Source organism: Lissotriton helveticus, chromosome 3_1 (assembly GCF_964261635.1).
Source record: "Lissotriton helveticus chromosome 3_1, aLisHel1.1, whole genome shotgun sequence".
In the NCBI taxonomy this organism is placed as follows: domain Eukaryota; kingdom Metazoa; phylum Chordata; class Amphibia; order Caudata; family Salamandridae; genus Lissotriton; species Lissotriton helveticus.
The window spans coordinates 2,048,078,014-2,048,091,359 of NC_136061.1; positions in this window are offsets into that span (position 1 = coordinate 2,048,078,014).

Here is a 13,346-nt window from a genome sequence, read left to right on the forward strand (position 1 = left end):
GAAACAATTTTTTACCTTGGATTTTGTCCAAACCACTTGATTCCGATATTAGACCTTCCCAGCAATGCCCCAAGACCCGCCAACCCACCCGCAAAAAAGTAGAAGACTCCCAAACAGGCAAAAATCATAAATACAAAAACGGGGACTTAGAAATATTTAGGCCTAGTTCCAAAATCACTCCATGCGTGTTGTGCAGCTAGGCCCTAACTCGCCTTTCCAAACATGGATTTTCTTCAAACCACCTGCAACCAAAATTAGGCATGCCCAGCATTTCTCAAATACCCCCAAACCCTCCCAAACACCAGGAACTCCCACAAACAGCCCCCCAAAAACAGGCAAGTGAGCAAAAATGGAAAAAAAAATTCACCATGGATTTTGTCCACTTGATTCCGATATTAGACCTTCCCAGCAATGCCCCAAGACCCGCCAACCCACCCGCAAAAAAGTCGAAAACCCCCAAACAGGCAAAAAGCAAAAATACAAAAACAGGTACTTCGAAATATTTAGGCCTACCGTATTTTCCGGCGTATATGACAACTGGGCGTATAAGACGACCCCCCTACTTTTCTTGATAAAACATAGGTTTCATGCTATACCTGCCGTATAAGACTAACCCTCTTCCAACGTCATATCATCAAACATGTACGGTAAACATAAGTAGTTGTTAAAAGGCCCAAACAATTATTATACTGCTACATGTTGTACCACATCATACTGCATAACTTGGCATTTCTTGCAGCATAACTCTGCTCAGCCTTGCACATACGTTGGTCTTCCCCTGCCGCATACCTCTGGCCTTTGTTATAGAGCAGCATAACTCTTGTGATAGCGTGTCAGTCGTGAATAGCACACAGGTCTGCCCTGGGTTCCTTTCCAGCACTTCTGCAAGTTGCTCCGCGTCCTTCAATTCCTTGCTCTGCGCATTTCAGCTCGAATAGGGAGCCCATGACACCCATACAGAACACTCCTTAACCCCTTCCGTGTACAAATCCATCACGCGCACATCGTACATAATGCTGTGTAAAATTTGCAACAGATACAAACACAACCATCAAACCAAACTAAGCACGTTCTGCAACAGCAGTGCCTCTTTAGTCGGCCAAACAAGATTACAGAAGACCAATGCTTATCAGAAAAGTCTTCGACATGCAAACACAACCATGGCACGTTTACTGAAGCAATAGCACCCTCTACTGACAAAACGATACATATTTTAGTCCATGCCTTCCCATTAATACACAGGCTCAAGAAAGTTTCGTCGTTGTTTCCACTCCCAAAATTGTTGTTCCTTGCGTATAAGACGACCCCTGACTTTCGAGACCATTTAAAAGGGTTAAAAAGTCGTCTTATACGCAGGAAAATACGGTAGTTCCAAAATCACTCCATGCACGCTCTACAGCTAGGCCCTAACTCCCCTTTCCAACCATGGATTTTCTTCAAACCACTTGCAACCAAAATTAGGCATGCCCAGCATTGCTCAAAGACCCCCAAACCCCCCCCAAACACCAGGAACCCCCACAAACAGCCCCCCAAAAACAGGCACGTGAGCAAAAACGAAAAAAAATTTCACCATGGATTTTGTCCAAACCACTTGATTCCGATATTAGACCTTCCCAGCAATGCCCCAAGACTCGCCAACCCACCCGCAAAAAAGTAGAAGACCCCCAAACAGGAAAAAAGCATAAATACAAAAACGGGGATTTAGAAATATTTAGGCCTAGTTCCAAAATCACTCCATGCGCACTCTACAGCTAGGCCCTAACTCCCCTTTCAACCATGGATTTTCTTCAAACCACTTGAAACCAAAATTAGGCATGCCCAGCATTGCTCAAAGACCCCCCAAACCCCCAAACACCAGGAACCCCCCAAACAGCCGCCCAAAAACAGGCAAGTGAGTAAAAACGGAAAAAAAAATTCACCATGGATTTTGTCCAAACCACTTGATTCCGATATTAGACCTTCCCAGCAATGCCCCAAGACCCGCCAACCCACCAGCAAAGAAGCAGAACCCCCCAAACAGGAAAAAAGCACAAATACAAAAACGGGGGCTTGGAAATATTTAGGCCTAGTTCCAAAATAACTCCATGCGCGCTCTACAGCTAGGCCCTAACTCCCCTTCCAACCATGGATTTTCTTCAAACCACTTGCAACCAAAATTAGGCATGCCCAGCATTGCTCAAAGAGCCCCCGACCCCCCAAACACCAGGAACCCCCCCAAACAGCCCCCCAAAAACAGGCAAGTGAGCAAATACGGAAACAATTTGTTACCATGGATTTTGTCCAAACCACTTGATTCCGATATTAGGCCTTCCCAACAATGCCCCAAGACCCACCAACCCACCCGCAAAAAAGTAGAAGACTCCCAAACAGGCAAAAATCATAAATACAAAAACGGGGACTTAGAAATATTTAGGCCTAGTTCCAAAATCACTCCATGCGCGTTGTGCAGCTAGGCCCTAACTCCCCTTTCCAACCATGGATTTTCTTCAAACCACCTGCAACCAAAATTAGGCATGCCCAGCATTGCTCAAATACCCCCAAACCCTCCCAAACACCAGGAACTCCCACAAACAGCCCCCCAAATACAGGCAAGTGAGCAAAAATAAAAAATGTCACCATGGATTTTGTCCAAACCACTTCATTCCGATATTAGACCTTCCCAGCAATGCCCCAAGACCCGCCAACCCACCCGCAAAAAAGCAGAACCCCCCCAAACAGGCAAAAAGCAAAAATGGAAAATCTCATACTTAGAATATTTTCGGCCTTCCTTCAATTCTGTCCAAACATGCTCTGCAGCTAGGTCATAACCCCCCTTTTCCACCATGGATTTTCTTCAAACCACTTGCATTCAAAATTAAACCTTCCCAGCAGTGCTCCAAGACCCCCCGACCCAGCACCGCAAGTCTAGAACACCCCCAAAGAAACCCCCAAAAAACTGCAATACTACTATATTCAAAACATGACAAATTGCGCTGTTCACAAAAAACAAACAGCAATTGGTTTCAACAGAGACAGACAGCATTGCTGTCCACTGCATGCCATCTTCTCATTAAGCATGGGCTGAAAATTCGTTCTGCTTGCGGAATTTGCGGATTTTCCGTGATTTTGCGATCCGCGAATCTCGCGAAATCGCGGTAAAATCAGCGGGGAGGAATTTTCAGCCAAGCACTTACAGGGTTACAGCAGCAGGTGCAAAAGTTGAAGCTATTTTTTGTAACCTTTTACAAAAGGGTTACAAAGAAATTAACTTCAACTTGGGCACCTGATGCTTTAAGCCTATAAGTGCTTCCTGGCGCCTCGTTGCCTACTTGCAACTATTCTCTGACCCTGCTCTGACCCTTGAAGCAGGGTCAGAGAATAGTTACAAGTAGGCAATGAGGCGCCTGTCACGAAAATTAAACCTCAACAGGAAGCACTGACAGATATAAAAACAAGCATTTGCAATGCAATAGGTCTCGCATTAGGAAAGTTTGAGCTATTGGTCTTGTAAATGACAATTTTTTTTATTTATGTGTTGGTTATGAAAATAGCTAAATTAATAGCTTTGTCATTTACAATGCCAATAGTTATAACTTTTGCAAATGTGACACCTATAGCATTTGTAATGCAACATTTTTTGTATTTACGTGACTTAGCTGTATTGATATTACAAATTACAATGGCTTTTAATTTTTTTAAATAATTAATACTTAAATAAAAGTGATTTTGATTTATAATGGCAATAGCTTAAACTTTTGTAAATAACTTTTGTGAAGATTATGTTCAGTGTATTTTATTGTGACGAAAATCCAAGAACAGAAGTGAAATATTAACATCTTTTTGTGACATTTGTAACAAAGTTTGAAACATTGAGAGAACATATTTGAACCAAATGTTGTTGAATGGTTGCGCAGATTCATGCTGGGGTGGTGCTGAGTGGTGCTGTGGTGGTGCTGAGTGGTGCTGTGGTGGCGCTGAGTGATACTCTGGTGGCACTGAGTGGTGCTGTGGTGGTGCTGAGTGGTGCTTTGGTGGTGCTGAGTGATGCTGTGGTGGAGCTGAGTGGTGCTGTGTTGGTGCTGAGTGATGCTGTGGTGGTGCTGAGTGGTGGTGTGGTGGTGCTGAGTGATAATGTGGTGGTGCTGAGTGATGCTGTGGTGGTGCTGAGTGATACTGTGGTGGTGCTGAGTGATGCTGTGGTGGCACTGAGTGGTGCTGTTGTGGTGCTGAGTGGTGCTGTGGTGGTGCTGAGTGAGGCTGTGGTGGTGCAGAGTGATGCTGTGGTGGTGCTGAGTGGTGCTGTGGTGGTGCTGAGTGATAATGTGGTGGTGCTGAGTGATAATGTGGTGGTGCTGAGTGATGCTGGGACAGCGCTGAGTGATGATGTGGTGATGCAGAGGGCAGAAAGGCACAAAAAGCAGTCTAACAAAGGGCAGAAGGGGAGAAAAACAGGGGAAAAACGAGTCTAACAGAGGGCAGAAGGGCACAAAAACCAGTCTAACAGAGGACAGAAGGGCAGAAAAACAAGGGAAAAATGAGTCTAACAGAGCAGAAGGTCACAAAAAATGTGTCTAACGGGGCAGAAAGGCACAAAAACTAGTCTAACAGAGGGCAGAAGGGCACAAAAAACGAGTCTAACAGAGGGCAGAAGTGCACAAAAACAAGGGAATAACAGAGGGCAGAAGGGCACAAAAAACGAGTCTAACAGAGGGCAGAAGGGTAGAAAAACAAGGGAAAAATGAGTCTAACAGAGGACACAAGGGCACAAAAAACAAGTCTAACAGGGGGCAGAAGGGCAGAAACACACGGGAAAAACGAGTATAACAGAGGATGTGCCAGTTATTGTGCGCCGCAGCTCCGCCACCCATGGTGCACCGCATTTACAATGTGGCGCACCATGTGGCAAAAACGGCACAGATGCGTCACGCATCTGTGCCGTAAAAGCAGTGCATTGCTGGAGCTGCTCCAGCAATGCTCTTGGGGGCCCTTTCTCCGCAATGCTGCATCAAGCCTTGCACCTGCTTCAAGCAGGCGCAGGGTTTTGATGCAGCATTGGCCTCAAAGTGACTGAGTGAAATCTTGTAGATTTCACTCAGCCACTTTTAGGAGGCGTTCCTGCGCAGGAACGCCCTCCCCTGCGCCGGAACGCCTCCTGATGGCGCAGGGCTTTACAACGTGACACATCTCTCAGATGCGTCACATTGTTAATACCCAGCACCATGGCGCATCTTTTGTGCTGCCACTGCATCACAAAAGGTCTCGGTAGAGGGTGGCAGTGGTGAACCAGAGGGTGACAGTGATGAACCAGAGGGTGGCAGGGGTGAACCAGAGGGTGACAGTGCTGAACCAGAAGGTGGCAGTGCTGAACCAGAGGGTGGCAGGGGTGAACCAGAGGGTGGGAGGGGTGAACCAGAGGGTGGCAGTGATGAACCAGAGGGTGGCAGGGGTGAACCAGAAGGTGGCAGTGGTGAACCAGAGGGTGACAGTGCTCAACCAGAGGGTGACAGTGGTTAACCAGAGGGTAGCAGTGGGGAACGAGAGGTGCTGTGATGAACCAGAGGGTGGCAGTGGTGAACCAGAGGATGACAGTGAGTGGCAGTGCTGAACCAGAGGGTGGCAGTGGTGAACCAGAGGGTGGCAGGGATGAACCAGAGGGTGGCAGGGGTGAACCAGAGGGTGGCAGTGGTGAACCAGAGGGTGGCAGCGATGAACCAGAGGGTGGCAGTGGTGAACCAGAGGGTGCTGTGCCCATACACGACCGCATGGATAACTTCGCCATGCAAGCGACCCGTGAACACACAAAAAGCACGCGAACACGCAAAAAGCCCAGCGGAAACGCAAAAAACCCCGCGAACACGCAAAAAAACAAAAATCCGCAACTTCGCACAAATTCATGGATTTTGCGGATTGCGAATTCGATTTCGTGCGAATTCGCGGAACGCGAACTTGCAAATTTCACCCATACTTACTTCTCATTATTCATTACCGGTTCTACTTTTTGTCCGCATCTTCTTCGGAAAGTGAAGGCCCACAGGGCAGCCTCTCCTTTCAATTTCAGAAGTAAGTCTGTCAACAATCAGTAAGCATGTAGTCAGTCAGTAATTTCAGTCCCACTTGAGGGGACTCGTCTACGAAGACAAAGTTTATTTATTCTCCATAATCCATCCATCTGCATTGAGGAAAATGGATAGAGGGAGTCTGGAGGAGGAGGATAGAGGAGCATGATTGAGTTGTGAACTTGTGATCATCAGGAATGCAGACTGCGGCACCTTCAAATCAATAGGGAAAATAAGATGAAGATTAGGTGATTAGAGTTTTGTTGTGGTAAAAGTTGCAAAACAAAGAAAGACACACAGGAATAAAAGTGAATAAGGATGAAATAAAAGGAAGTCATTTTCAGGCCTCGGTGTCAGGGAAGTAGAGCTCGTCCTCAAACTTTATGAATTGAGACGGGAGTAGGTCAGGTGACTGAGAAGAACTTCCGTCGGCGTCACCTAAGTCGGTGTCCTCTTCTTCCTGCGTGCATTCATGTATTTTGTAATCGGGTGGTATGAAGTGCTGATTCATCTTGATTATTGTTAACCTCTCCACATTTTTGGGCGAGAGGCGGGTCCTTTTTGAAGTTACAATGGCACCAGCAGCACTGAAAACATGTACAGAAGACACACTTGCGAGTGGGCAAGACAAATAATTTAGAGCCAGGTTGGTTATCAGTCACCATCAAGAGCTTTTCCTATACCAATATACCAATGGGTTCTCATTAAGGCAGACCTCTGTTGGGTCATCCAGGTAGGCCTGTACCACTGACTCAAGGTTCTCCAGGGTTGCTCCACTTTGCATACCATCTGTGACATTTGCAGCAGTGGACCGAGCAAACCCTTGCTGAGTTAGCCAATCCGCTTCCGACAATATTTTTTTTGGGCCTGGTGCAGGTGAGGATGATGATACAGTTGCTGGTTTCATTAACGGCTGTGAGGGAAAGTGACTCCCTTCGGCCATGGATTCAGAAGTGGAACTTGATGCCGGATGGCCTGCTGATTCAGTTGTACTTGTGCTGCCTCCTTGAAGGTTCTGCCGCTCTTTTTCGAACCGAGTGGATGACACAGCTAGCCAATGTTTGTACTTTGAAACATCTGCTTCATCAAAAGGAATGAATGTTTTGCTAGCCACTGCCTTTTTGTACCGTGGATCCAGAATAGTGGCACAAATGTAATGTTGTTGCGTATGTATGTTTTTAAGCCTTTCATTGTGAAGTAGGCGCCTTAATAACTTCTCCACCAAATCATATGCTTCTCGCTTTTCACCATCATCTCTGAACGTTGAAGACACGTCCTTCAGTTGGTGCTCTAGCATGCGCAACAATGGGATAGCTTTGCCCAAAGAACAGTCCGCCCTGCTGACTTCACGCGTGAAGATCTCAAAAGGACAAAGCATGTCTGTCAGGCTTGCAATTAGCTTCCATTCCTCCAACTCTAGCCTCATCTCTTTCTGAGTAGAACCCAGTTTATAGACATACTCATTTATTACCTCACACTGCTCAGACAGACGCTCAAGCATGTAAAAGGTTGAGTTCCAACGTGTTGCCACCTCCTGAATTAGTCCTTTGACTGGCAGTTTACGTTCATGTTGAATGCTCCTCAGCTGCTTCCGGGCCTTAAAAGAATGCCTGAAATGTGTGCAGATTCTTCGGCAGATGGTCAGTAATTTGATGACTGAGTCTTCTTTTTTCAAGAATTCTTGCACCACGATGTTAATACTGTGCGCCAAACACGGCACTCTGAAATATCCACCATCAGACATGGTCCTAACTATAATACTGCCATTATCCGTGGAAACATAACCAACTAAGCGATGTCTTGGATGCAGCCATTCATTGACCTTCCTGTTAAACTCCTCCAAAAGGTTAGGTGCAGTGTGAGATTTCTCAATGGAAAACATGCCTACTGTTGCATGTTTGCGAGTAGCTTGAAAAACTGTGTCCGTGTGAACACCTGCTTGTTTTAACTGTTCGTTGACCCCTGCAAAAGAGACCTAGTGTGCAGTGATGCGCATGTAATCAAGGGCTTGGCAACTGGCCCACATGTCTGTTGTCAAGTGAATAGTGTGAACAGTCTCTTCTTCAAAGCTGCCCCAATCACCTCCAGCACATCTTGATGTAGTGCTGGAACAGCAACCCTGGCAAAATAGGACCAGCTAGGAACCTTCCATTTAGGGCAGACTGTTGCCACAAATTCAAGAAAACCCACCACTTCCACGAAAGAGAAAGGGAGAAGGTCCAGCGCTAGCATTTTAGACAGCTTTGCGTTATACGGACGGACCGTTGGGTGGTTGCGTTCAAATGGCGCATCCGACCAAAACATGCTGCTAATGGTGGGCTGGACCATTTTACGTGATGATGTTGCAGACTTCACATCAGTTAGGCTCATTGATTTAGTTTTTTGCATTGGTGTCTGTCCCAGACTCTTAGTGTGCCTCATACATGTTGCAGAGGTAGAGGGTGTGGGCGCTACCACTGCAGTGCTGCTGCCAGGGGTACTGGGTGTACCAGAAAAAATGTCGGTTGGTTCTTTCTTCCCCCCTGCACAATCAGCCCCTCGTCAGCATCAGATGCAATGTGAATGGATACATTTGGATCAGTTCTACTTTGGTTTTCCCGGATCTTCCTTAAGTGCGCCTCCCACCGGATAGTGTGGTGTTTTTGGAGATGACCTCTCTGGCCTCCGGTACCATAGTTGGTACCAAGCTTACCCCGACTAACTAATACTTTACAAATCGAACAAACAACCATGTTTTCCACCCTTTGGCTAACAGTAAAGAAGTCTCAAACTGGGGACTGGAAATGTCTGCTGGTGGTGGAGGTGTTACTTTGACTTTCAATGCCAGATGAAGTGGAGGATGGGTGTGGCTGAATTTGTTTCTGTTGTTCACTTACAGCACCACTACTGAGGTAATTGAGGTCGAGCTGGATGGAAGTCCCTGTCGGCCTTTCTGACTAAAAAATATGGAAGCTGTAGGTCGTGTTGGTGTTGTAGTTAACTGCGTTCGTGGTGGTACCAGTGCCACGCCGCCCACATCCCGCTCAGCAGCCATTCGGGATAGGGTGAAAATGTCTGTCAGCTGCATGCCCGCTGGGGCTGGAGTGACGTCTGTGATGACTGGGTCGTCGTCAGACTGTTCATCAGCAGCAGAAGACACCACTTCTTGTTTGTCGTCATCACCCATAAGTCGAAGCCTTGTGGGAACCTTCCTTTTAGGCTTACTACCTTTGTCGGCTCATGCCGTGCCTCACTGTCAGACTGCATTGCTAGGTTCCAATCAAGATCAAGGTCATCAGAATGAAGGGGGCTTGAAGAAGAACTTGTAGTAGTAGTAGTAGCAGCCCTCCTTGACCTTTTTCTTGCTGGGGATCTGGAAGACAATGGATCATCCTCAGGAGGAGTGGCTTCCTCAGGTGATACCTCCACTTGAATATCAATTTCCTGATGTGCCCCTACTTCTGGAGGAACAAGCGTTGTAGGCAGTTGTGCCGCTCCATGAACCTCTAGTTGCACCTCTCCATGCACCTCTACTTGCGCCTCTCCTTGCGCATGTACTTGCCCCTCTCCTTGCCCATGTACTTGCGCCTCTCCTTGCCCATGTACTTGCGCCTCTACTTGCCCATGTACTTGCGCCTCTCCTTGCCCATGTACTTGCGTCTCCCCTTGCCCATGTACTTGCGCCTCTCCTTGCCCATGTACTTGCGCCTCTCCTTGCCCATGTACTTGCGCCTCTCCTTGCCAATGTACTTGCGCTTGTACTAGTTGCACTTGTGGTTGTCGTTGCGGCTGTGATTGTTGAACACTCGCCAGCTGAGTTACACCCGGCGTTGATTGGATGGTACTTTCTTGTGATGAGCCAACATCACTGGTCGATGGTGATTGAGAAAGTAAAGTGGCTGCCTCAGCAGCACTCATGGTCTTGGACCTAACTTGGCGTGTTGGCACTGAGCCCAATGAGGCGGAGGTGCTGCTTCCAGCTTGGTCCCCGGCGGACACCGCTGCTGCTGCAGGCATAGTTTTTTTTCTCCCAAAAAAGGTGTCGGTGGGCACACCAGTCTCCTTGGTAGGTGGTGCCACTTGCTTCTTTTGCTCCTTCTTACGGGCAGTGGCACTGGCAACTTTTTTCGCTGAGGCGCTATGGCCACCTTTCTTTGGGGCCATCTTCTTCAGATGTCAGAACAGCAGGCCGCAGTTGCACGAGTTGCAGAGTTGTCTTGTCTGTGGCCACACGTGACGTCAGGTGACGTTGTGCTGCACACAATGCTGCAGGACTTCTTCCTGGCACTGGTGGTTCTCTTGTGCACCTAAAAACAATGGAAGCCAGAGGTACATCAGTTAAACACCCTAAAAAGTCGAAACACACACAAATCACCACAATCCAATGCCATCCATGCCTTCAATGATGTTTAAATTCAAGGCACCCCACAGAAAGACTTGGTCCATGCACCACCGAGTACCCCTGGGCCTAATGGATGAAAGCAAGCCAACCTGGGTGCAGGTTTTTGCACACTGCCTGGCTTCAAAATTGCCCCTTGACCCCCACCACATGGCCAGGCCCTGCCTGGACCAGGCCTCAAAATGGCCCCCACCCACATGGCCAGGCCCCAACACCACCCCAAAAAGTAAAAAAACACACACAAATCACCACAATCCAATGCCATCCATGCCCTCAATGATGTTTAAATTCAAGGCACCCCACAGAAAGACTTGATCCATGCACCACTGAGTACCCCTGGGCCTAATGGATGAAAGCAAGGCAACCTGGGTGCAGGCCTGAGCACACTGCTTGGCTTCAAAATGGCCCCTTGACCCCCACCACATGGCCAGGCCCTGCCTGGACCAGGCCTCAAAATGGCCCCCACCCACATGGCCAGGCCCCAACACCACCCCAAAAATCGAAAAACACACACAAATCACCACAATCTAATGCCATCCATGCCCTCAATGATGTTTAAATTCAAGACACCAAACTGAAAGACTTGGTCCATGCACCACTCACTACCCTTGGGCCTACTGGCTAGTGTGGCTTCTGAGGCACCCCAAAATAAAATGAAAAAATCCACACAACTCACAGAAACAGTTGTATCATGCACCCATGACTAACCCCTGGCCTACTGGATAGTGTGGCTACCCACAATATATATTTTTAAAAGTTGTGAAACAGTTTTACAATTGTAGTTGCAGCAACTGCGATGCCTCTAACAAACAACACCAACCAACTTCTCAATCTTAAATCCAAAAGTGATCTAAAAGCTCCAAAGTCCAAAAAGTCCTCAAATACAAATATCCAGCAGCAGCCACAAAAAATAATCCTTCCAGCTCCAGATCCAAAATAAAAAGTGACCAGGAGATGGACAAAGCACTGGGAGGAGCCTGCTGGACAGGAACAGGAAGTTGGAGACTCTGGGGCACTCCCTTCCTCCCACCCCCCAAAAATGGACTCCTTCCACAAAAAAGTGCAGCCAAAATGGAGTTATTCTGATCAAAATCATGATTTTCAGAAGGTTTATGCTGCCTGCGGTGGATTTCTTGTGCAGAATTGCAATTTTTGCAATTTTGGGAAAGCGGGCTGTTCAAATCTCCCGCCAGATGTCAGCTGCGCGCCGCATCTACTTGTTCGGCATTGTTTACTCCTGCGATGCAAGATTGCGGGCCCTTATGACGTACTCGCGTTGTCAAACTCTTGCTGTGCAAGATGGCAAACCGCGATGATGTAATTGCGGTCGAAAAACTCACGCGCGATCACGCAGCAAAATCCAAAATGGCGCAGCACATGCAAACCGGGAGAAAAACACTCGGCGGACTCAGAATCACGGTAAGTCAACGGCGCGCGCGCGATATTGTATTTTTCAAGCGCAACCAAGCAAAATATTTTGCAGCTTGCGAATTTACAGATTTTTTGTCAAATTTGCGCGATTCGCGGACTGCGAAATTGCCAAAAATCCGGAAAGTAGCCCGCGAAACGGATTTTACTCCCATGCTTATTTTTTACACCTTTCTGCAACGCAGCCCCCTGGCGCGTTTGCAGAGGGGGAACCAATTCCCCTTGCATACTGTGGGTCCATGTGGGCCAACTAGCCACCTGGAACCTACAGTATCCGCCAGGGGGCTGTGTTGATTTGCCCCAGGGGGTGGTGGTCCCCGGTACAGTGTGGGGGTGATTGGGGCCCCCCCACACTTCTTTTTCACTATGCCCCCGAGATTTGGTCCCCCTGGGCGGTTATTTGAAAAAAAGCAGACCGGAATAAAAAAAAAAAATTAGGGCACCTGAGCAGGCCTAGGGGGTCAATATGTTTATACCCTGCCCCCTTTTTGGGTTCTACACGTTTGTTTTTCTGCTTTCTTGTGCCTCGGTCTACCGAGCACAAGATGGCTGCCAACACTTTCAGGTTTGGAGAGTTGACAGCCAATTAGCATTCAGCTCGTGCTCAGGAAGGTACAGAGTACATTAAGTTTACAGTAAGCTTACCGTAGCTTACCGTAACACCTCGAATATATAGTTAGGATTTTACTTTTGATTTTCTAAGGAACTACTGAACGGATTTACACCATTTAACAAAAAGACCCATCTGTGAACAGAACTCTACCTTTTTGCCAAGTTTGGTGTAATTCCGTTCAGCTGTTCGGGCTGTAGCCCCGGCTAAAGGTCCTATGGAAAATTGCATGGGGAAAACATGTTTTGGAACCCCCCTTATTTCTCGGCCCCCACTTGATGAATCACCCCCAAACTTTTAGGGAAGGAGCGGAGCGTGGCAGGCCATTTTTCTTGGAGAAATTCGTGAAGATTCGTCCACCGGCGCCAAAGTTATTCCCAATAAAATGTTGCGGATTTCCTATGGAAACTAGGTTTTAACTATAACTACCTACTGGCGACCGCCAGTAGGTAATATATATATATATATATTCACTGAAAAAACGATAGCTTTAACACTCGTTATAGTTAGGAATTAGCATTTAAAAAACCTTTGAAATTCACTGAAAAAACCATAGGTTTCACACCAGTTATAGTTAGCTGAACATTTTACTCATACAAAACCATTGAAATTTCCACGTTATAGTTAGTTGTACTCAATATAACTCGCGTGCCCGCAATCCACTGCTGATGATGTCCCATATTATATCATTCTTTTTTTTTTTTTAATTGTGGAGTTTTATATAGCGCGAACTAGACCCGAACCGAATCAGGTATCAGAGCACTTTACATAGCAAAAGTTAGTTTTTTTTTTTTTAAAAGAGCACTTCATTTGGAAGTTCTTTAGTTTCCCAGAGGGGCAAAAAAAAGTTAATGCAGCAAAAGTGACCTGCAAGATATTTGACACAACTTTGTCA